This window comes from Aotus nancymaae, unplaced genomic scaffold (assembly GCF_030222135.1).
Source record: "Aotus nancymaae isolate 86718 unplaced genomic scaffold, 86718_ANA_hifiasm-v0.15.2.pri h1tg000072l, whole genome shotgun sequence".
Classification (NCBI taxonomy): Eukaryota; Metazoa; Chordata; class Mammalia; order Primates; family Aotidae; genus Aotus; species Aotus nancymaae.
Genome location: NW_026988487.1, coordinates 19049366 through 19072715, shown reverse-complemented (window position 1 = coordinate 19072715; position 23350 = coordinate 19049366).

Sequence of the window (23350 nt, the reverse complement as noted above, 5' to 3'; positions counted from 1 at the left end):
TGCCCTGGACTGATATCTTCCTTCCTTCCTTCCTCCTGCCTCTGCTCTTCTTGTCTGATTCCCAGGTCAGCTTTAGCTGAGCAAAACCCTTCCAGGCCTGCTTTCCAGAACATTTTCCCCTAGCCAGTCTTGATGCAGAGAGCCTGCAGGAACACCCTACCTGGGCATCCATCTCTTCATTCAGCTGTGTTTTCAGTTAATTACAGCAACAGCATCATACTAGTGCCTTCGTTTATTGGGCTCCTACTGTCTGTACAGCCCTGTGTTATGTGCTTTAAATACAGCATCTCATCTAAACCTCAGTGTTACTCTAAAAAGTGTACATTGCTGCTTGATTTTTCAAGGTCAAAGAGATGGCTGCCTTGGAGAATGTAGAGGCTGTCTGGGATAAGGCTTGGCCCCACAATCAGATGTCTCCACAGGTGTGAGTAGGCCTTTGTCTGAGGACTCGTATGAGAGAATTTTTCCCAGTTTCTATTTCCCAGGAACTAAGGGTGGACATGGTAGGAGCTTTAGCGTCTGGAGCTCTGCGTACCTCTGCTGAGACAAGCCCCTGCCCTATGGAGCAGGTGGTGGAGTGCTGGATGCTGGGGCTGAATGTGGCCAGGTCTGGTGAGGGAGGCTGGATGAGCCCTTTCTTTCCATCCCAATGCCTGGAAGAAGCCAGTCCTGCTGTGTGTGAGTGCCTGCATGTGCCTGAAGCTCTCTGTCTGGTTAAGGGGTTCAATGTACAACCTCTAGAACCTGATTTTGGGGGTCTGAGCCCCAGCTCTGTCACTTGTGGTGTTATATGACTCTGGTCAATTGACTTTGCCTTGTAGTGCCTGTTTCAACATTTGTAAAATGAGACTAGTCCCTACCTCCTAGGGTTGTTATAAGGATTCGGTCAGTTAAATAAACACTTGTTAAGCCCTTAGTCTGGTCCCTGGGGCAATCCACAGATGTTAATTGTTATTGTTGTCATCCTTCTCTATCAGTCATCTGGCTCCAAGGGTGTGTGTCTGTGGGAGAGATGACTATGTGGATATGTCTGGCACTGCTGTTTCCACAGCTTATATCTTTTACTTGGCCTTATTGCCTCCTGCGAAAAACCTAGCTGAGGATGTGTTTCTGAGAAATGACCTGGGAAGACAAAGACTGACTGCACTGGCCCCCATGACCCTCCCAGGGGGCCACCCTCCCCTCATTTTATCTCCTCCCAGTGGCAGCACCCAGTGTCCAACATGCAGGAGCTGCAGCCCAGAGGGATCTGATTGTGGAAACAGACAAGGGTCTTTCACTAATGATAGGGCCACAAGAATGTTAACACCAGCTACCTTACTTTGTAGAGGAGGAAGCAGAGTTTCAATGTGTGTATGTGAGAGAGAGAGCGAGAGTGTGGCGGTGTGGGGAAGCAAAGTCACATATTTAGCAAGTTGCAGAGGGGACATCATACCTGCACCTGCTAGGACTTACCACAGTGGCAGGTCTGAGCACCAATGGGTGACACTCTGCTCAAAACTGTTACTGAGTATGAGGTGGATAAATCTGATTGGGAAGCAGAGGGAGGGAGTAGGAAGCTAGGGACCTGGGACATAGGAGCAGATTCACACCCATTTCTTGGGAGCCAGAAGTCCTTAGGCAAGTCTAGAGGGGAGGGCACTTCTTCAACCAGAATGGACCCTGGGTTGGATGACTGGAATGACTGATTCAGAAGAGGGAGCAAGATACAGTTTGGGCGTAGTGTGCCAAGAAACTGTCAGCACCAATCACACTCAGGGGTCTTTCTGTAACCACTGGGCAGGTTCTTCCTACATGCTGCACAGACAAAATCAATGCACAGAGACCATGACATTGCAGTAAAGAAAGTGTTTAATTGAGGCAAGGCCAACCACACCATGCTGGAGACAGTTATTACTTAAATCAATCTCCTTGAACGTTTGGAGGCTAGAAGTTTTCCTTCCTTCCTTCCTTTCTTCTTTCTTTATTTCTTTTTTTCTTTCTTTTTCTTTCTTTCTTTTTCTTTCTTCTTCTTATTTTTTAACAGGGTCTCACTCTGTCACCCAGGCTGGAGAGCATTGGCACAATCATGACTCACTGCCTCCTTGACTTCTGCAGGCTCAGATGATCCTCCCATGTCAGCCTCCTGAGTAGCTGAGACCACAGGCATGCAGCACTATGCCAGGCTAATTTTTGTATTTTTGGTAGAAATGGGGTTTTGCCATGTTGCCCGGATTGGTCTTGAACTCCTGAGCTCATGTGATTGACCCACCTTGACCACCCAAAGTGCTGGGATTACAGGCGTGAGCCATCACGACCAGCAAGGGTGTTTTCAAAGACAGTTTGGTGGGCAGGGGGCTAGGGTATGGGGAGTACTGATTGCTCGAGTCATAGATGAAATTATAAGAGCAATTGGTGGATCTAGGTGGAGCCATTGGTCATCCAAAAAACCTGAAAAGATATCTCAAAAGGCCAATCTTAGGTTCTACAATGGTGATGTTATCTGCAGGAGTTATTGGGGCAGTTGCATATCCTGTGACCTCTGCAATAATGGCTGGCAATCATTTATGTCTACACCTTCACCTTAGCAGAATTCAGGCTCCTCTATCCACCTAGCCTGGTGGTCTCTCATTAGCTTTACAAAAGTGGTTGAGTTTTGGGAAAGGCCTTTCATCACTTAAACTATAAACTAAATGTCTCCCAAAGTAAGCTCAGCCTAAGCCCAGGAATAATTAAGGGCAGCTATAGGCAAAATGAGGGTTGATTATATCAAACCTCTTTCACTGTCTTAATTTTCTCACTGTTATAATTTTTGCAAAGGCAGTTTCATTTCCAGGTCAGTTTCCCACGTGACAGAGTGAGGGGTAGTGAATTAGGACTCAATCTCCTGGTACTTGGTGCTTAGCTAGGAGATGTAATGGTAAATTAAAAAAAAAAAGTGACCACGATTCATTTTTCTTGTTTTTCCTTTTTTATAAACTTTTATTTTAGGTTCAGGGGTACATGTGCAGGTTTGCTACACAGGTAAATTTCATGTCTCAGGGGTTTGGTGTACAAATTATTTCATCACTCAGATAATAAACATAGTTCTCAATAAGTAGTTTTCAATCCTCATACTCCTCTCACCCTCTACCTTCACATAGGCCCCGGTGTCTGTTTTTCTCTTCTTGTTTTTTTTTTTTTTTTTTTTTTTTTTGACAAGGTCTCTCTCTGTCACCCAGGCTGGAGTGCAGTGACACAGTCATGGCTAACTGCAGTCTTGACCTCCTAGGCTCAAGAGATCCTCTCACCTCAGCCTCCTGAGAAGCTGGGACTATAGGCACAGCCACCATGCCCAGCTAATTTAATTTTTTTTTTTTGTAGACACAGGGTCTCACTGTGTTGCCCAGCTGGGTCTCAAACTCCTGAACTCAAGCGATTCTCCTGCCTCAGCCTCCCAAAGTACTGGGATTGCAGATGTGAGTCACCACACCTAGTCAGTTGTTCCTTTTTTTGTGTCCATATGTACTCAATGTTTAGTTCCTACTTATTTGTGAGAACATGCAGTATCTGGGTTTCTGTCCCTGTGTTAATTTGCCAAGGATAATGGCCATCAGTGTTGCTCAGTGTTGCTGCAAAGGACATAATCTCATTCTTTTTTATGGCTGCATAGTATTCCGTGGCGTATATGTATCACATATGTACCACAATGGTAGACCGTGGTCTACCATTAATGGGCATTTAGGTTGATTCCATGTCTTTGTTCTTGCGAATAGTGCTGTGATGAACATACATGTGCATATATCTTTATGGTAGAAGGGTTTATATTCCTTTGGATATATACCCAATAATTGGATTGCTGGGTCCAATAGTAATTTTGTTTTAAGTTGAGAAATTGCCAAACAAATTTCCATAATTTCTGAAATAATTTAGATTCCCACCAGCAGTGCATAAGCATTACCTTTTCTCTACAATCTTGCCAGAATCTGTTATTTTTTTTTTTTGACTTTTTAATAAAGCCATTCTGACTGTTATGAGATGGTATCTCATTGTGGTTTTGATTTGTATGTCTCTTGTGATTAGTGATTGAGCATTTTTTCATTTGCTTGTTGGCCACATGAATGTCTTTTGAAAAGTTTCTGTTCGTGTCCTTGCCCGCTTTTTAATAGGGTTATTTGTTCTTTGCTTGTTTAAGTTTCTTGTAGATTCTGGATATTAGACCTTTGTCAGATGCAGTTTGCAAATATTTTCTCCCATTCTGCAGGTTGCCTGCTTACTCCATTGATAGTTTCTTTTGCTGTGCAGAAGTTCTTTAGTTTAATTAGGTCCCATTTGTCAGTTTTTGCTTTTGTTGCTATTGCTCTTGGTGTCTTTGTCATGAAGTCTATGCCAGTTCCTCTGTCCAGAATATTTCCTAGGTTACCTTCCAGAGTTTTTAGTTTTTGATTTTAGATTAAAATCGTTAATCCATCTTGAGTTAATTTTTGTATGTGGTGTAAAAAAGGGGTCCAGTTTCAATCTTCTGCATATGGCTAGCCAGTTATCTTAGCACTTTATTTATTTATCGAATACGGAGTCCTTTTCCCATTGCTTGTTTTTGTGAATTTTCTCAAAGATCGATGGTTGTAGGTATGCAACATTATTTCTGGGCTTTCTATTCTGTTCCATTGATCTATTTGTCTGTTTTTGTACCATTACTATGCTGTTTTTGTTACTATAGCCTTGTAGTATAGTTTGAAGTCAGGTAACGTGATGCCTCCAGCTGTGTTCTTTTTACTTAGGATTGCCTTACCTAATTGAGCTCTTTTTTGGTTCCATAAGGTTTTGTTTGTTTGTTTGTTTGTTTGTTTTGAGATGGAATCTCACTCTGTCACCCAGGCTATAGAGCAATGCTGCAATGTCGGCTCACTGCAACCTCTACGTCTCAGGTTCAAGCAGTTCTCCTGCCTCAGCCTCCTGAGTAGCTGGGATTACAGGCATGTGCCACCATGCCTGGCTAATTTTTGTATTTTTAGTAGTGATGAGGTTTCATCATGTTGGCCTGGCTGGTCTTGAACTCTTTTTTTTTTTTTTTGAGACGGAGTTTTGCTCTTGTTACCCAGGCTGGAGTGCAATGGCGCGATTTCGGCTCACCGCAACCTCCGCCTCCCGGGTTCAGGCAATTCTCCTGCCTCAGCCTCCTGAGTAGCTGGGATTACAGGCACGAGCCACCATGCCCAGCTAATTTTTTGTATTTTTAGTAAAGACGGGGTTTCACCATGTTGAGCAGGATGGTCTCGATCTCTTGACCTTGTGATCCGCCTGCCTCGGCCTCCCAAAGTGCTGGGATTACAGGCGTGAGCCACCGCGCCCGGCCGGTCTTGAACTCTTGACCTCAGGTGATCCACCCACCTCAGCCTCCCACAGTGCTAGGATTACAGACATGAGCCACTGTGCCCAGCCCCATATGAATTTTAAATAGTTTTTTTTCTAATTCTATGAAGAATGTTGTTGGTAGTTTGATAGGAATAACACTGAATCTGTAAATTGCTTTGTGCAGTATGGCCATTTTGAGAATGTTGATTCTTCCTGTCCATAAGCATGGAATATGTTTCCATTTGTTTGTGTCATCTCTGATTTCTTTGAAGTGCTTTGTAATCCTCATTGTAGAGGACTTTCACCTCCTTGGTTAGCTCTATTCCTAGGTATTTTATTCTTTTTTTGGCTATCGTGAATGGGATTGTGTTCTTGATTTGGCTCTCAGCTTGGATATAATTGGTGTATAGAAATGCTACTAATTTTTTTTGTATATTGATTTTGTATCCTAAAACTGCTGAAGTTGTATATCAGATCAAGAAGCTTGGGGAGGAGGCGGGGAACTAATTGTTTGGAGGGGAACTAAATGTCTCCTAAAGTTAGCTTGGCCTAAGGCCAGGAATAATTAAGGGCATCTAAAGGCAAGATGCGGGTTAGTTAAATAAGATCTCATTCACTGCCATAATTTTCTGACCGTTATAATTTTAGCAAAGGTGGTTTCATTTCCAGGTCAGTTTCCTATGTAACAGAGTGAGGGAGAATGAATTAGGACTCAGGCTCCTGGTGCTTGATACTTGGCTAAGAGATGTAAAGGTAAGTTTAGAAAGAAATGACCACAATTTATTTTTCTTTTTAGTCTTCCCAATCCTGCCAAAATAAAAATCTATCTTGCAGACTGTGAAACTGAAGATTATTCAGAAAATGTGTTCATTGTTATTGTTCAAGTTTGCATAGCTATTAAGGAACAGACCTGGTGTGTCTGCTTTATGGCAGGTATCACCTTTGTGTATGTGTTAGGGGAGTGTGACCATCCAATGGGTTTACCTTGCCCTCTTCCTAGACAGAACCAACTTGTCAAGACAGGTGAATTGCAATAGAGAAACAGTAATTCACTCATAGCTTGCTGTGCAAGAGACCAGAGTTTCATTATTACTCAAATCAGTCTCCCCAAACATTCTGGGATTAGAGTTTTTAAGAACAGCCTGGTGGATAGGGGAAGCCAGTGAAATCAGAGTGCTGATTGGCCAGAGATAAAATCACAGAGAGTCCAAGCTGTCTTCTTGCTCTGAGTCAGTTCTTAGGTGGGGGCCACTAGATCAGATGAGCCAGTTTATCAATCTGGGTGGTTCCAGCTGATCCATCAAGTGCAGGGTCTGCACAATATCTCAAGCACTGATCTTGGGAGCAGTTTAGGGAGGGTCAGAATCTTGTAGCCTCCAGCTGCATGACTTCTAAACCATCATTTCTAATCTTGTGGCTAATGTTAGTCCTACAAAGGCAATCTAGTCCCCAGGCAAGAAGGAGGTCTGCTTTGGGAAAGGGCTGTTGTCTTTGTTTTAAACTATAAACTATAAACTAAGTTTCTCCCAAAGTTAGTTCAGCCTCTGTTCAGGAATGAACAAGGACAGTTTGGAGATTAGAAGCAAGATAGAGTCAGTGAATTTAGATCTCTTTCACTGTCTCAGCCATAATTTTGCAAAGGTAGTTTCAGGAGGGGGAAGGTGGGAAGGGGTAATGAGAGAAGGAATAAGACAAATTCGCTGATACATATCATCTGGGACAGAATGTTGTTGATGAAAATAATCAAACTCTGTAAAATATTTGAAGAAATTTATTCTAAGCTAAATATGAGTGACCATGGCCTACAACACAGCCCTCAGGAGACCCTGAGAACATGTGCCCAAGGTGGTTGCAAGGCAGATTGGTTTTATTTTAGAGAGACATAAGACATCAATCAAATGCATTTAAAATACACATTGGTTCAGTCCAGAAAGGTGGTACAACTTGAAGGCAGGGCAATGTGGCTTCTAGGTTATAGGTAGATTTAAAAATGTTCTGATTGGCAGTTTGTTGAGAGTTATTATCAATAGAAAGGAATGTCTGGGTTAAGATAAGAGATTGTGGAGATCGAGTTTTATCATGCAGATGAAACCTCCAGGTAGCAGGCTTCAGAGAGAATTGATTGTAAACATTTCTTATTAGACGTAAAGTTCCTGTTGTTAAATGCTGGTTGGCTTTTCCTGAAGTCTGAAAAAGGATAGGGCATAATGGGGCATGTCCAACTCCACCTTCCCATAATGCCCTGAACCAGTCTTTCAGGTTAACTTTGGAGTGCCCTGGTCAGGAGGAGGGAGTTTATTCAGATGGTTGGGGGTGGAAGTGGGGCTTTAAATTTTATTTTTGGGTTACAAATAGTGGCAGGAGGAAGTGCTGAGTTCTATGTGTGTCCTGAATGGAAAAGTTCTTGTTTATTTGCAGTGATCAAAACAGGTAGATGGTGCCTGCTGGGAAAATATGCCCACTTCAGGAGGAAGGAAGGTCACACATAGAAAACGCTGAAAAGCTGCCAGGCGTTATGGCTCATGCCTGTAATCCCAGCACTTTGGGAGACTGAGGAGGGTGGATCACTTGAGGCCAGGAGTTTGAGACCAGCCTGGCCAACATGGTGAAACCCCATCTCTACTAAAAATACCAAAATTAGCTGGGTGTGGTGGCTCATGCCTGTAATCCAAGCTACTTGGGAGGCTGAGGCACAAGAATCACTTGAACCCGGGAAGGTTGCAGTGAGCCGAGATCATGCCACTGCACTCTAGCTTCAACAACAAAGTGAGACTCTGTCAAAAAAAAAAAAAAAAAGACAAAAAAAAAAAACACTGAAAAGATCTTCTTAAGCATCTCCTCCACTAAGCCCTTTCTCCAGACTATCAGCAACCATGACAGGAACCAGGACCTGGGCATAGCTCTTCTCAATGCTCCCGAGTGTCCACTGCAGAGCAGGGCTTCTGAAAATGGTTTGAACTGAACTGAACTACAGAAGACCAAAGCCCGAGCTTCAATAAGAGAGTGTTAAGAAAGAGGTATTTGACTAGAAACATATCATCTCAATGTTCATTTAGTTAATTTCTACCGAGTATTCAGCACTGCATTGGACTCTGGAAGGGAGGTGAAATATTGGATATTGTATATAGAGAATAAAGACAAGTGATATGTGGATGGTTTGGGGATGAAAAGAAGAGAAAGGAGTGGACCCAAGCTCATTGACCTATGTGTCATACTAGAGATGATGCATTTTATATTGAATAGTTCATGTAATCCTTATAATGCCCATACTAAGTGTGTACCACTATTCACATTTTACAGATGAGGAACCTGAGACTCAGTGAGGTTAAATAACTTGCTCAAGGCGCTAACAGGGGACAGATTTGAGCTTTGATATCAGACTACAAAGTCCATAGATCTCTCCACTCAACCACACTTCTTTCTAACACATTCTACAAACTGATTCCTTAAGCAGAGCATCCTATCCCAATCATCAACTCCAATTTAATAATCGGTACCACAGAACCACAGAAGCATCAAGAACAATTATTCCAAAGTATACACTGCTGGAGGTTAAGACTTGAGCCATGGCTATAATTAGACTGTATCATTAGAAACAGTAGCTGGACAGGTGAGTGTATGACTTCCTATCTTCTATTTTGATTGTCATCACTTAGCTGCAGAAACGTGGCTTCAATTAGAATCCTAGATGTTTGGGAGTTTTTTCCTTCTGATTTTATAATGTAAGTTTCAAGGCCATAGCAGCTTTTAATTTACTGAACACATCTGTTGATAGACTTTTCCATGTCTTCTGTGTTACTGTGTCTGACTACTTAGTTCCAGATGCCTGAGGCTACTTCAAATAATGTCACAGGAGTAAATGTAACCTCAAACCAAATCATCAGGCATCTGTAGGACATGACTTCTTTACACTGATGATTCATGCATTGAACAAAATATTGGAGGTTTTTGGCCTTTTATCTCCATGTGCTTAATTACTATATCTCTTCACATCATGGAGCTCTTTGTGATGGAGTTGGGTCTCATGAACTGTAGAAAATTGAGCACTTCACATTTATTCATTCCTGCATGCACTCATTTATTTGGCAATTATTTCACTGTGTATCTATTATGCTCTTAGTATCATGGTGATGAGTAAGGTAAAGTCTCTGCCATCAAGGGGTTCAGGGTCTATGAACCCCAAAGAGTCTGATATACTTTAGCACTATACCTGCTGCCATGAGAGTGCATACAGCATTTTGATTTTCCAGAGGATGAAAACTTCAGTTTTGAGTTTTTAGAGTCTTGATACTGTCTGTGCTAAGTGAAAGAGGTTGACTTTGGGGTTTGGTTCTTTCCTTTTGAGCCAGGAAGACCTCAGGGTACCACCATACCCACTGCTTGCAGAGAATTGGGATGGAGAGTATGAGTTGGGAATGGCAGTTACCTTCTTCAGCTGGCATAGCACTTCGGATGTTGTCTCCTTTGACTTCAGAATGTGCAGGAGGCCAATTTTTCCCTGTCCTGATTACTTGATGCTGTGGTTTCAGAGCTGGACAGGGACCATTCCTTTTCCATCCTCTGCCCAAGCTCACTAAGGCCTCAGACAGTTCTGAAGAAAGAGTGACTCACTGTAGTGACCATTCACCAGTAACTTAGAGAAATAGTGAATCACAAACAGAGGCGGGGCCCCTTAAAGGCACCAGGAAGGGGAAGGGGAGATTAACGGCTTCTCAACAATAACCACAGTTTCCAACTAGATTGTAACCGTGCCACTCAAGAGCCACAGAAAGGGAATGCTCTCTCTGTAGGATTTAAGTGTGAATGTGTGTGTGTGTGTGTGTGTGTGTGTGTGTGTGTTGGGTGTGAACTCCATGCTGTTGTGCCACCGGAGTCCCATAGTATGCAGAGAAACAAGAGTTGCTTGAAGACCAGTTTTTTGGGATTGGCAGGTACCTGCTGCCAAGTACTGGTAGTTGAGATAAACTTCCAAACCCACACACACTTTCCCATTCCCTGAAATAGCTATGTTGCCATTTTCTTTCACTTAACCCCAACCCCCACACGGCCGCAAGACTTGGTTTTTGACTCTGAATGGACAGAAAAGATGATAAATATGAAGATAAAGATGAATCATCTTTGAGCTTTGCTGTTTTAGTAGATAAAATACTTGGTGTGCATCCAGGCTTTGTGACTTCCATTTCAATCAGCTTGTCAAGTGCTCTGAGATTGAGCTCATGTTCTAGAAATTAACTTTTCCATCTGCAAGAAAGCGAGTGCTGGCACGACAGTCTATAAAAGGTGCGCTTAGTTTCTGATGTTCCATGCCACACACAGGAATGAGGAAGGGGCGGGCATGAGGATAATGCATGATGGAAAAAAGTCACTGTGAATTGTTATCTTTCACACAACTACTTGGGTCACACAAACACACTTCCGGTCTGTGTCCAGGTGTTATCTCTTTCGGGAAACTTCAGCTTTTCACAATTACCTGAAGGCTTTCTAAAAAATGCATATTTCTGGGCTCCACCTACCAAGAGGTATTCAATCTATGTATTAGTTAGGAAAGGCCAACTTTTACCAAGTAATCCAACAATTTCAATGGCTGGGTAAAGGCTTGCTTTTCTTGTCACAACCCAGTATGGGTCAATGGGGCCAGAGGTCTCTGTTTCACTCTGGGTTATTCTGGGACCAAGCTCCCCATCAAGTGGCTGTATCATTTCTTACAGCCTCAGATTCCTATTCCAGATTCTCTGTGTCTCTATCCCACAAGTGAGAGAATGGGGTGGGAACATGGAGACACCCCCAGTCTTAATTGCTGCAGCGTGGAGACCATGTCACTTTCACTCACAGCCGCTTGGCAAGAATTGGTCTCATGGCCCCAGGTAGGGGCCTAAGGGATGTACTCTAGCTATATGCCCAGGAGGAAAAGGCAACTTGGTGGAAAATTAATCAGTCTTAGACATGATCTGGATGGGAACAGATATATATATGTATTTATTTGTTTATTTACACATTTTATTATGTATATTCCACATTTACAACATGCTGTTACAAATACACATTTATTCTAAGCATCTTTGATAACTCTAACAAAGGTGGCTTGAAGCCCACTTTCTTGAGAAACTCTTATCCACAAGAACCTGTGTGAGTAATGGCAAGTGGGTGCTAAATCACTTACATATCGTGAAGATTATCTTGTAGTGGCAGGAATGGAAATGCACAAGAAAAACACCCACTGGTATCCTGGTGTTCTCAGGAGAGTGGTTCTTGTTTGTAGCCAGAGCTTCCCCAGCTGAGGCTCAAGCCCACAATTCCACACCCTGAGCCTTCCAGCAATTAAGAAGGCTCATTCCATCTCCCTGAGACTGAAGTTCTTCATCTATAAAACAGGGATGTGAACACATTACATCAAGTAAGCCAGTTGAAATGCCTATCACACTGCCTGTCATACAGTTGGTGTACAAAAATTTAGCAGAGGACTGGGCTCATAAATTTCCAGAGGAATGATGGGATTCGTAGTTCAGAAAGAGAATAAACACTTGCTACTCAAAGCGTATTCCACAGACCAGCAACATTTGCGTTATCTGAAGCTTTTGGGAAACGCAGAATCTCAGGTTCCCCACAGATCTACTAACTTCCAGAATCTGTCATTTACAATATTTGCAAGTGATTCCACCACTTAACAAGCTGTGTGTGTTAAGATTTGAGATTTCCTGGGATAGAGGCCATCTCCAGCCCCTTCAGCCTGTCTCTGTATTTGAGAAAGACTCTTGGCAGAGTGTGAGGGGTAAGGACATCACTGTTGGCCTGGAAGAGAACAGATGATGGCAATCATGCTGGGAAAGGGTTATTTATTTCCATTCTTTCATTGTCCTTTTCTTTCTAATTAAAGGCTCCTTTATAAAGCAACTCCTATCACCTATCTCCTTCAGGTGTTTGGCCCATATCTTCACAGGACCTCTCTTTCATTGTATTTCTTAGAAAAGAAAGATGTCAGCATTTTCAAGATTGGAGGATGATCAAGACCCGGGCCCCTAGAAGCTTGAATGTGGGCAGAGTAATGGAGCTTTTAGAGCCTAATTGGTAATTGCAGGGGATCAAGAGAAGATTGCAGCTCTAAACAGTTATTATGGGAAGTGCAAGTTGTTATGGTGATGGGGGAACTGAAAACAGATTGGACAAGATGTTGAAATAATGGGAAAAAACCCATGGTGTGTATTCTTAGAATTGTGAATGAAAAAGTCATAGCTGGTCTATATGCATCTGAAAGACAGCTGTAAGTCAGCAGTTATTAATAATAATGTATTTATTATCTCTCCCTCTCATTCTCTTTCTCAAGTTATCTAAATATTGATTACAATAACAAAAACAAGCAAAATAAGAACCTTTTTTTTTGTACAGAACTTTGCAATTTACCTAACACTTTTTAGGCATTCATTTATTTAGCAAATACTTCTTTAGCATATACTGTGTATCAGAAACTGAACCAGGTACTGGGATTATACTGGCGAAGAAAACAAACCTAGGCACTTTATGGAAATTGCATTGTAGGAGGTTTACACTGTAGTGGGTTTAGCTAGATTTTACTGAGCATTTACTGTGTGCCAGTCACTATCCTAGGTACAGTAGCCCCCAAGGGCCCTCATAACAATTCTCTGAGGTTGGCACCTTTCTTACCTTCTTTACCCAGCTAGGGTTGGAAGGAGTGCTCGAAGCTCAAAAGTTTAGGTGAGATGCCCAGGGAGATTAAGACAGTTGCTGGTGGGCCAAGGAACAACCCAAGTTCCTGGCTCTAAGACACTCATCCATCATGGGCCTTTTATACCTGGGACTGGTCTGCACATAGTCTGACAATAGCAGCAACGGAGCTGAGCCTTGAATGCTGAAGAGGGTTTTGGAGGCAGAGAACATGCCAGGAAGTAGAGCATAAGGAAGCTTGGAGGTGATGACAGGACAGAGTGCCCCTTGGGGAAGGGACCATCTCTGGAATAAGGAGTGGAGGCCTGAAAGTGAAGGCTGCCTTTTGGAAATGACAGACATTGCTCATTGTGGCCACAACACAGTATCTGCAGGTGTATAGTGGGAGTTGAACAAGAATGAAAAGACAGGATCCGACCAGATGCTGATGAGCCTTGCATGCCACTCCACAAAGTTAGTCCTTTATCCTTTAGGCATCAGGGAACCATATGTGCAAGAGTGAAGAGGCTAGAGTTCTGTTTTAGGAAGATGGAATGTGAATTTGGCACGGGGTGGCAGGGGTGGCAAGCAGTGCAAAAAGATAAAAAGATTGGCTAGAAAGCTGTCACTGTCCTCATTCTCAGCCTCCTCACCCTGCTGGATGGTGAGCTAACCACTGCTTCTCAAGCTTCAGTGTGGATTTCAATTCCTGGGGAACTTGTTAACATGCAGACTTTGGTTGAATGGGTCTGGGTTAGGGCCTGAAATCCTGCATGTGTAACAAGCTCCAGGGTGATGCAGATGCTGCCTCACTGGGGACCGCACTGTGTGTAGCAAGATGTAGAGAACAATGACAATATGCCTGGAGCGTCTACTCCATGCCACAACTTCGTTGAGCTCTTCCCATGTACGTTTCTATTCAATTATCTTAACAACCAGTGGCAGTTATGGTTGTTATCTCTATTTTCCTGATAAGGGAACTAGATTTCAGGGAGGTAAGGTAGTTTGTCCTAAGTTACACAGACATTTTAGCCTGGTCTCTGACTCTTTCATGCCATGCTGAACAAATACAACCCAGTCAGAGGGCCCATGAACTTCAGATCCTTTCTACGGAAACCCTATTGCAGCATATTAACCTCGAGAAGGATTCAATCATTACTCATATCCCCAAAGGAAGGAAGAAGCAGTTTTCTCTTTTTAGCTCGTGATCAAGAGGGGTGACTTTAAGAAACAAGCCTGGATGTCTACGGGCAAAAAATAGGGAAGGTTACAAGATCAGTGGAGCAAGTGTCTTTAAATGCCCATGTTGATTAATGCAGCGTCTTGGTGTGATGGGGATGGGAAGCAGCCATTATGGGCCATGGTGGGTTAGGCAGCCATTTGTTGCTCTGTGTATATTCTCATGGTTTGGGACAAGGCATGGGAGGGTAGCCTGGGAAGGTCTCATTGAGAAACCTAGACAAGTTAGGGAAAATAATATGGGTTCTGGAGTCAAACAAACCTCCCAGACTTGTGCCATATCCTTGAAGCTTATTAGCTATGTGATCTTGTACAAATTCCTTGACTTATTTGATTCCCATTTGTAAAATGGGTTTATGATATTCCACACTGAGGGATGTTGGGAAGGTCAGATGACTGCGTCTGCAAAGGCCTGCTGCATATCAGGCACTCAATAGATATTTGTGGGTTTAAATTTAAATTCAGCATTTTCCAGGCTCCAGTCTCACTCTTGTTAAAATAGCCTTAGGTGCTCACCTAACTAGGACATTTGCAGTTAGTGGGTGGAAGGGTGTGGGAAAGTGGGCAGAACTTGGATGGTGTAATAGAACTTATTCTCGTTATTTTTGCCAATTTATAGGCTTTGAGATAGATGTGAGAATTGGGGTCTCAGCAGCCTGGGACATTGTGCTGTCTCTAACAAGATGCATTTTAGAAGGGATAGGAAAGATATTGACTTTGTACTTCACAAATTTAGGTGCAAACATATGGCCCAGGATAGGAAAATGAAGGTGAGTGTAATAGGAAAATGAAGATGAGCTTGGGCTGCATTACAAGAAGCATAAGCTTTGGAATGAGGGACTGAATCTCACTCTTCTTTCTCTGCTGGCCAGAACAGCCTGAAAACCTTCACACATTACAAGCTGGGGAGAGAGTGGGCTTTATCTTTAGAGGAGAGGAAATTGGGTGGTAAAAGGAGTTAAGATCATATAGTTGAGGAGTGTTTTTAGGGAGCGGAGTGGTTTAGCCTAGAAAAAGAGACAATACAGTCGCTGTATGCAGTAATCTGAAAGCATGAGTTGGGGAAGTGGTCTAAAGGAGCAGAATTAACCACGATGGGTAGAAACTGCCGATATACAGATTTTAGTTTCTCAGAAGGAAGAACCTTGACAATGGCAACATTGATTGTGTCCTCTACCAAGTACGTTGCATTGCTTTATGTTTTCAACCCTCCGGCAACCTGGCCAAGCAGGAATTTTTTTTTCTCCACTTTTCAGATGAAGCAACAGACTTAAAGAGGGGAAGTGACTTGGCAAAGTCACATGGATCAGAAGTAATGGAGCCGAGAACAAAGGCTTAGGACTCAGAGGACTCTGCTCACTCCACTGTGTTGGGTTCTCTATCTACAAGCAAAGGAGCCTGAAGAAGGAATGAGTTGATTGGAAAGTAAAACAGTCCCTGTCATTGAAGGTGACCTTTCCATGGAATCAAAGATTCCATGGAAAAGACTCAAGAAAAGCAATTTGGTAGCAATTTGGTAGATCCTTGGAGTTAGGATCTTAGACTCGAAAACCATACATTGGCTGAGCTTTGCTTGTTTGTTTGCTTATTTTCTTTTTGCTGTTTCATAGACCTACTGTAGTCTAAGTGTTTGGCATAGGGCCAGGTCCCTGTAATGAGTGCCCAACAAATGACAGCTCTTAAAAAGGACTAGAGTCATCTGTGATGGCCTCAAAAGTCCTCCCAGTCCTCAGATGCACAGGCAGTTAGTTGTCTCTTGCTCATCACACATGGGACAAGCCTTCCTTCCTCCATCCTTGAGCTCCCTTTTAGAGTCAGCTTTGGCTTTAAGTCTCTGTCCCCAGACACTTGCCAATGACCAAGAGCTCATCTTTCAATCCCAAACTTGGTATGGAGGAATTCCATGCTGGGTTAAAGCCAGAATTGCCAAAAAGCACAGAAAAGGAACATCCATGGAAGTCACAGAGATCTTGCTTCTTGGAAAAGAAAGAGCATAACTTTGGGTTTAAATCTGGCATCTCTCACTGCTTCATGGAACACTTTAGTAAGTCACTTAATATCTTTCAGCCTCAGTTCAAAGACCATCGAGTGGTATTATCAACACCCCACAAAGCTATGCAAAATCTAGAAGGCCACACACATACATCTGACTGTGTACACGCTTAGGGCTTTATGCATGCTCAGAAAGACTTGAAAAGACCCTAAGTTCTCACCTCTGTCTAAAGTTGAGGCACTGAGCAAGTAGAAGTAGAAAGTGAAGGCCAAGGGAAAGTAGGTTATTTATTTATTTATTTACTTAGAGATGGAGTCTTGCTCTGTCACCCAGGCTGGAGTGCAGTGGCATGATCTCAGCTCACTGCAACCTCTGCCTCCCAGGTTCAAGCGATTCTCCTGCCTCAGCCTCCAGAGTAGCTGGAATTATAGGCACCTGCCACTGCTCCCAGCTAATTTTTTTTATTTTTTATTTTTAGTAAAGACGAGGTTTCACTATGTTGGCCAGTCTAATCTCAAACTCCTAACCACAAGTGATCCGCCCACCTCAGCCTCCCAAAGTGCTAGGATTACAGGTGTGAGACACCATGCCCAGCCCACTAGGGCAGAGTTGTAAACAGCCCTGCTGTTGTTGAAGGTGAGCCCCAACACACAGAGCTCCCTGGCAAAGACTGAATGACTTACTGGCCCCAAGTGCCCAAGGAAATTTCTGTCCAGTCACTAGCTAAACACTAAGCTGAGAAGAGACTTCTGTGGCCGCATGTGACAAAAAATGCAGACTTTGCATAATTACCTTATAAAAGTCATTAAACCTGAACATAAAAGCAAATAAAATGCAATAACAAAATTTGCATGGAGAATCTGATTTTCAGAGTTGCCATATTATATCATTTAAAATGTCCAGTTTCCAACCAAAATCATGGGTCATGAAAAGAAACAGAAACTAGGGCAGCTACCCAGGAAAACAAAACACAACAGACGAAGTCCATGTAAACTGTCCCTGAAGAAACCCAGATGTTGGATTTACCAGCTCTCAAATTTAAAAAATCTAAACTTCCATATTAAAAACTAGAAAAAGAAGAGCAAACTAAATCCAAAGCTAGCAGAAGGAAGAAAACAATAATTATTAAAGCAAAAATAAATAAAATAGAGAATATAAACACCATGGAGAAAATAGACAAAACATGTTTGTTCTTTTAAAAGATCAAGAAAGTTGACAAACATTAACTAGAATAATCAAGAAAAAAAGAAACAATCTCCAAATTACTAAAGTAAAAAATAGAAGAAATGACATTACTACTGACCTTACAGAAAAGCAATGGATTATAAGGAAATACTATAAACAATAGTATAAATATCTAACAGATAACATCATACATAATAATGGGAGAGTAGAGTCTGTCCTCATAAGATCAGGAAAAAGATAAGGCTGTCTGTCCTCAACACTTCTACTCAGCATTGTGTTGGAGGCTCCATTCACGTCACTTAGGCAAAGAAAATAAATATAAGTCATCCAGCTTGGAAAGGAAGAAGTAAAACCATATTTGCAGATGACATGATCTTGTATGTAAAAAACCCTATTTATTAGAGCTAGTAAGTGAATCAAGCATGGTGGCTCACACCTGTAATCCCAGCACTTTGGAAGCTGAGGCAAAAGGATCTCTTGAGCTCGAGTTTGAGACCAGACCGGGCAACCTAGCAAGACTCTATCTCTATTTTTAAAAAAATAAAGTTAAATTTTTAAAAGCCAATAAAAATAGATTTAACAAATGAGTTCAGCAAGGTTGCAGAATTTATAAGCTCAGTATATAAAAATCAATTATGTTCTATACACTGGAAATTTAAAATAAAGTTAACAATTCCATTTACAGTATTACCAAAAAGAATAAAATATTTAGGAATAAATTTAATAAAAGTTATGTAAGATTTGTACACTGAAAACTACAAAGCATCAATGAAAGAAATTAAAAAGGACTTAAGCATACAGAAGAAAAACACCTTATATTCATGGAATAGGAAACAATATTGTTAAGATGGCAGTACTCCTTATTATGATGGTTAGTTTTAGGAGTCAACTTGACTGGATTAAGGAATACCTAAAAACCTGGAAAAACATGACTTCTGAGTGTTTCTAGAGGAACTTAGCATGTGATTCTGACTGAGAGAGGTGGGAAAGTAAGATCCACCCTCAATGTAGGTGGGCAGTATCCAGTCAGCAGGAGCCCAGAGAGAACAGAAACAGAACAAAAGTGAATTTGTCCATCTGTGTGCTAGAGCTGGGATACACTCTTCCTCTCCTGTCCTTGAATATCAGAACTCCAGGCTCCCTGCCCTTTGGACTTCAGGACTCATGTTAGGGGCCCCCTAGGTTCTCAGGGCTTCAGCCTCAGACTGAGACACCATCGGCTTCTCTGATTCTGGGGCTCTTGGACTTGGACTGTGCCCAGTGTCTCCAGCTTACAGACGGCCTATGGTGGGACTTCTCAGCCTTCATAATCATGTGAGCTAATTCCTCTAATAAATCCCCTCTCATCTCTATCTGTCTATCTACCTGTCTATCTATCTACCTACCATCTAGTAATCTTTCTACCTATGTATCCTATTGGTTCTGGCTCTCTGGAGAACTCTGGCTAATACACTCCTCAAATTGTTTAGCAGATTAAACACAATCTCTATCAAAATATCACTGCCATTTTTGTAGAAATTGACAAGCTGCTCCCAAAATTTATATCAAAATTCAAGGAACTAGAATACTAAAAAGAGTCCTGAGAAATAGGAACTAAGTTGGAAGACTCACAATTCACAATTTCAATACTTATTAAAAGCTACAGTAATCAAAACTGTGTGGTACTGGCATAAGAACAGACATATAGACCAATAAAATAACATTGAGAGTTCAGAGGCAAACTCTTATACTCGTGTCAATTAATTTTAAACAAGGGTGCCAAGATAATTCAATGGGGAAAGAACAGTCACGCACTACACAGTGCTGGGACAGCTGGATAGCCACATACAAGAAAACAAAGTTAGGCCCCTGGCTCATACCATATAAAAATCATTTCAAGGCCGGGCATGGCGGCTCATGCCTGTAATCCCAGCACTTTGGGAGGCCGAGGCGGGTGGATCATGAGGTCAAGAGATCGAGACCATCCTGATCAACATGGTGAAACCCTGTTTCTACTAAAAATACAAAAAATTAGCTGGGCATGGTGGCACGTGCCTGTAATCCCAGCTACTCAGAAGGCTGAGGCAGGAGAATTGCCTGAACCCAGAAGGCGGAGGTTGCAGTGAGCGGAGATCGTGCCATTGCACTCCAGCCTGGGTAACAAGAGCGAAACTCCATCATCTCAAAAAAAAAAAAAAAAAAAAAAAAAAAAAAAAAAAAAAAGACTATTAAACTCTTAGAAGAAAACATGTGAGTAAATCTTCATGACCTGAGATCAGGCAATGTTTTTTAGATGTGACACCAAATGCACAAGCAACAAAAGGAAAAAACGGATAAATTGGACTCCATCAAAATGAAAAACATTTGCACTTCATAGGACACTATTAATAAAGTAAAAAGATAATCTTCAGAATGGGAGAATATAACTGTGAATCTTGTTTGTTATGGGTTTTGTGTCCAGGATATTTAAAGAACTCTTACAATGCAACAATAAAAGACAACTCAATTTTTTAAAGGAGCAGATGATTTGAATAGATATGCCTTCAAGGAAGATACACAGATGACCAATAAGCACATGAAAAAATGCTCAACATCATTAGTCATAAGAAAATGCAAATCAAAACCACAATGACAAACCACTTTGTACCCACAAGGATGGCTACAATAAAAAAGATGAACATTTGTAAGTGTCGGTGAGAATATGGAGAAATTGTCGGTGAGAAGGTAAAATGATGCAGCCACTACAGAAAACAGTTTGGGAGTTTCTCAAAAAGGCAGACATTGAGTTACCGCATTACCCTGCAATTCTACCCTAGGTATCTACCCAAGAAAATGTAAAACATATGTTCATACAAAAAAAAAGTGCATGTTTATAGCATTATTCATAATAGCCCAAGGTGGAAGGAATGCAAATATGTGATAACTGACAAATGGATAAATAAAATGTCATATGTCTGTATAACAGAATATTATATAGCCATAAAAAGGAATAAAGGATTGAAAGATACTACATTGTGTATGAATCTTGAAAACATTATGCTACGTAAAGGATGTTTATTACAAAATACCACATAATGTGTGTGAAATGTTCAAAACAGGCTAATCTGGGAAGATATGAAGTAGTGGCTGCCAGGGACTGGGAAGAGGTGAGGGTGACTACAAAGCGGTATGGAATTTCATTTGGAGGTAATGAGGATGTTTTGGAATTAAACAGTGGTGATCACTGCATGACATTGTAAATATATGAAAATCACTGAACTGTACATGTTAAAAAGATGAATATTATGGTATAAATTATATCTCAGTTTTATAATGCAATAATATAACAGAAGAATATTACTTGGCACACAAGTGATACACAGCAACTTTTTATTTTCTTGCTTTCTTAATCCACTCTGCTTCTTAAAAGTTCGGACTGGAATACTTGTCTCTGCACGTTCCTGCCAGAGACGTCAGTGTATTGGACTGGGAATACAAGTTTATAATTGCGTCCAGTTTCAATTCCCTGAAGGCCTGATGTTTCCTTGGCCTCGGGCTCACTTTCATGATTTAGAGGCAAATCTCAGATTATCTGAGAAAGAAATCACTAAAAGGTTATGTGAATTTTCCCCACCCCTCAACTAGCAGGTTTGAAGATACTACACCCAAGGCAGGTGTGACGTGCTCAGGCCAGACCCAAAACTACACACATGAGTGGCCCCTGAGCTCCTGCATTCTACTGTCCTGGGTCTCTTTCTTCTTCTCCTTCCTGCCTTTTCTTCCACCATCACTCTTGGCTCTGTCCAGAAGTGGTGTAGGTGGTGTGACCAGAAGCCAAATGATGCAGGGACGGACAGTGAGGTCCATGTCTTTGAAAATGTGGGTGCGCCGGTTTAAAAAAACAAACAAAAAAAACCTGCTACTGCAAACAAACTGCAACCACTCTCTAGCTCACTGGCTGAGGAAGGAAGCATGCTACTCCATTTGGAAAAACACTTTCAGGGCCCCTGCTCTTCAGCAGTTTCAGATCTCAAGGCCTCATGAGGAGGGGGAGGGTAAGACATAAAGAACTAATTTCTGGAGGTAAGAAAGTGGAAGGACAACTTCCTTGCTTGAGGTTACTTTCACTAGAGACGCATTTTGTTTTCCATTCGAGGGCATATTTCACTAGAGACGCATTTTGTTTTCCATTCGAGGGCATACACGCTGGAGTGGGTCTCAAGGGAAGGAAGAAAGAGATGGCAGAAGGGGCTCTGTTCTGAGGATAAACCCCATATTATGGGGTCAGGTTGGGGTTTACGGTGACCGTTGTCTCAAGAATGGAACCTGGTATTTAACAGTCAGCTGTTTTCTACCCCCAATGGTGATTCCTGAAACCTTCCTGAAACTCCAGCCTTGAGTTAGCTTTGCAATAGGGATGGCTCTGGAGGGAGGTGGGGTGAATGTTGTGTTCAGGTCTGGGTTACAGAAGTGCTTAGAGGTGAGAGAGAAAGCTCAGAGTAGCCTTTCTGACTCAGAAGTGAAAAAAGCCACAAGGAGAATGTAACACTGTGGGAATCCAAGGGTATCCTGGAGGTGGCCGACTATTATCATTAATGTGAATGGGACCAGGGGTTATAGCAGCCCCAGAAGGCTGCAGGACTTGGGATCCCTAGAGCACTGAGGGGTACTGGGTTCTCCCAGAACTGTGGAGACTACCCGGGGAGAATTCAGTTTGCCGAGGGGAATGGGGGCATGCAGTAGGGGAGAAAGGGCCCAGGCAGAAGCTTGGGAGCCTGGTTTGTGTGTTTAATGAGAGCATTGAACATCACTGTCACATGGTACAGCTTCAGTAAGTGCTGGCTACATTTGAACAGAGCAGCCAAGACTGCAGTGGTGAGGTGACATGCCAAGTGGGGCTGGGGTCACAGTCAAAGACTGGCAGAGTGGGAGGGAGGCCACCTGCTCAGGAGGATAAGAGGCATTCTTCTATCAGGGAGGTGCTAACTATGGGACTTCAGGGGTGCTAAGTGTCAGGTGGGTGAAGGCCACTCAGTGTCAGGGCCTAGTTGCACATGACGTGGATGGCACTCGGTGCCAGGCATGGGGAGAGGGCTTAGTCCCAAGCATGGACTTGTGCTCAGGATTGGGAAGATGAAGGCCAGTGATAGGGAGGATTGTATGCCAAGAGAGGGAACATGGGTGCTAGAGAGAGGAACTAAGTCCCAAGGATGCCTAAATATTGGGGTGGGAGATTGGAAAATCAAACTTATGGGGGAGCTCAGTGACAGGGATAGTGGGGGATGACACTCAGGGCTGGGGATGGACTGGAACGGTTTTCCATAGGGCCTCAGGACTCTTGTGACCTGACCTCACGCTCCCACTTAATCTTCATCCGCCCATCTACTCCAACGGCCTCTCCTCCCTGGCTGAACTGCTTGTCAGGACCAGATCCCTGTGTAAGGCAGGGCTGGGCTGCATGCAGGGACACGCAGGTGTAGGCAGGAAGCCTCTCAGAGCAGGGCAGCCCAGAGGCTGCAGCTCCTGACTGCTGACGCCACCTCTTCCCATTCCACGACTGAACTGGTGGCTAGCCAGGCTGGAGCAGAGAACAGTGGCAGAGAGCCCACAGCCTGGCCCTGCTGGGCTCAAGCCCAGCACACTTTCCCTTCTCCAGATGTACAGCTGCTCCAGGAGCTGGTGAAAGCAGGTGTGTCGGCTTGAGGCAGTGGGCCCTGTTCTCCTAATGTTGGATTTCCAGGTACTGTAGGTGGTGGAGCAGACTTCCAGCTGATGGAGTCTGCCATCAGCTTCAATGGGGTTGCAGCAACAGACCCTCAGTGGGAACAGAAAAGACTTTGAGACATCTCATCCAGCTTTACTTTTTACAAGTAGAGAAATGGAGGCCATGAAATAATGTGCCTGAGGTCACTTAGGAAGTTGGTGGCATCCTGGCTCTAGTTCCTCGTCTTCTTACACAGTGCATGCCTCCCAAACATGATCATTTCAAATCATGCAATAGGA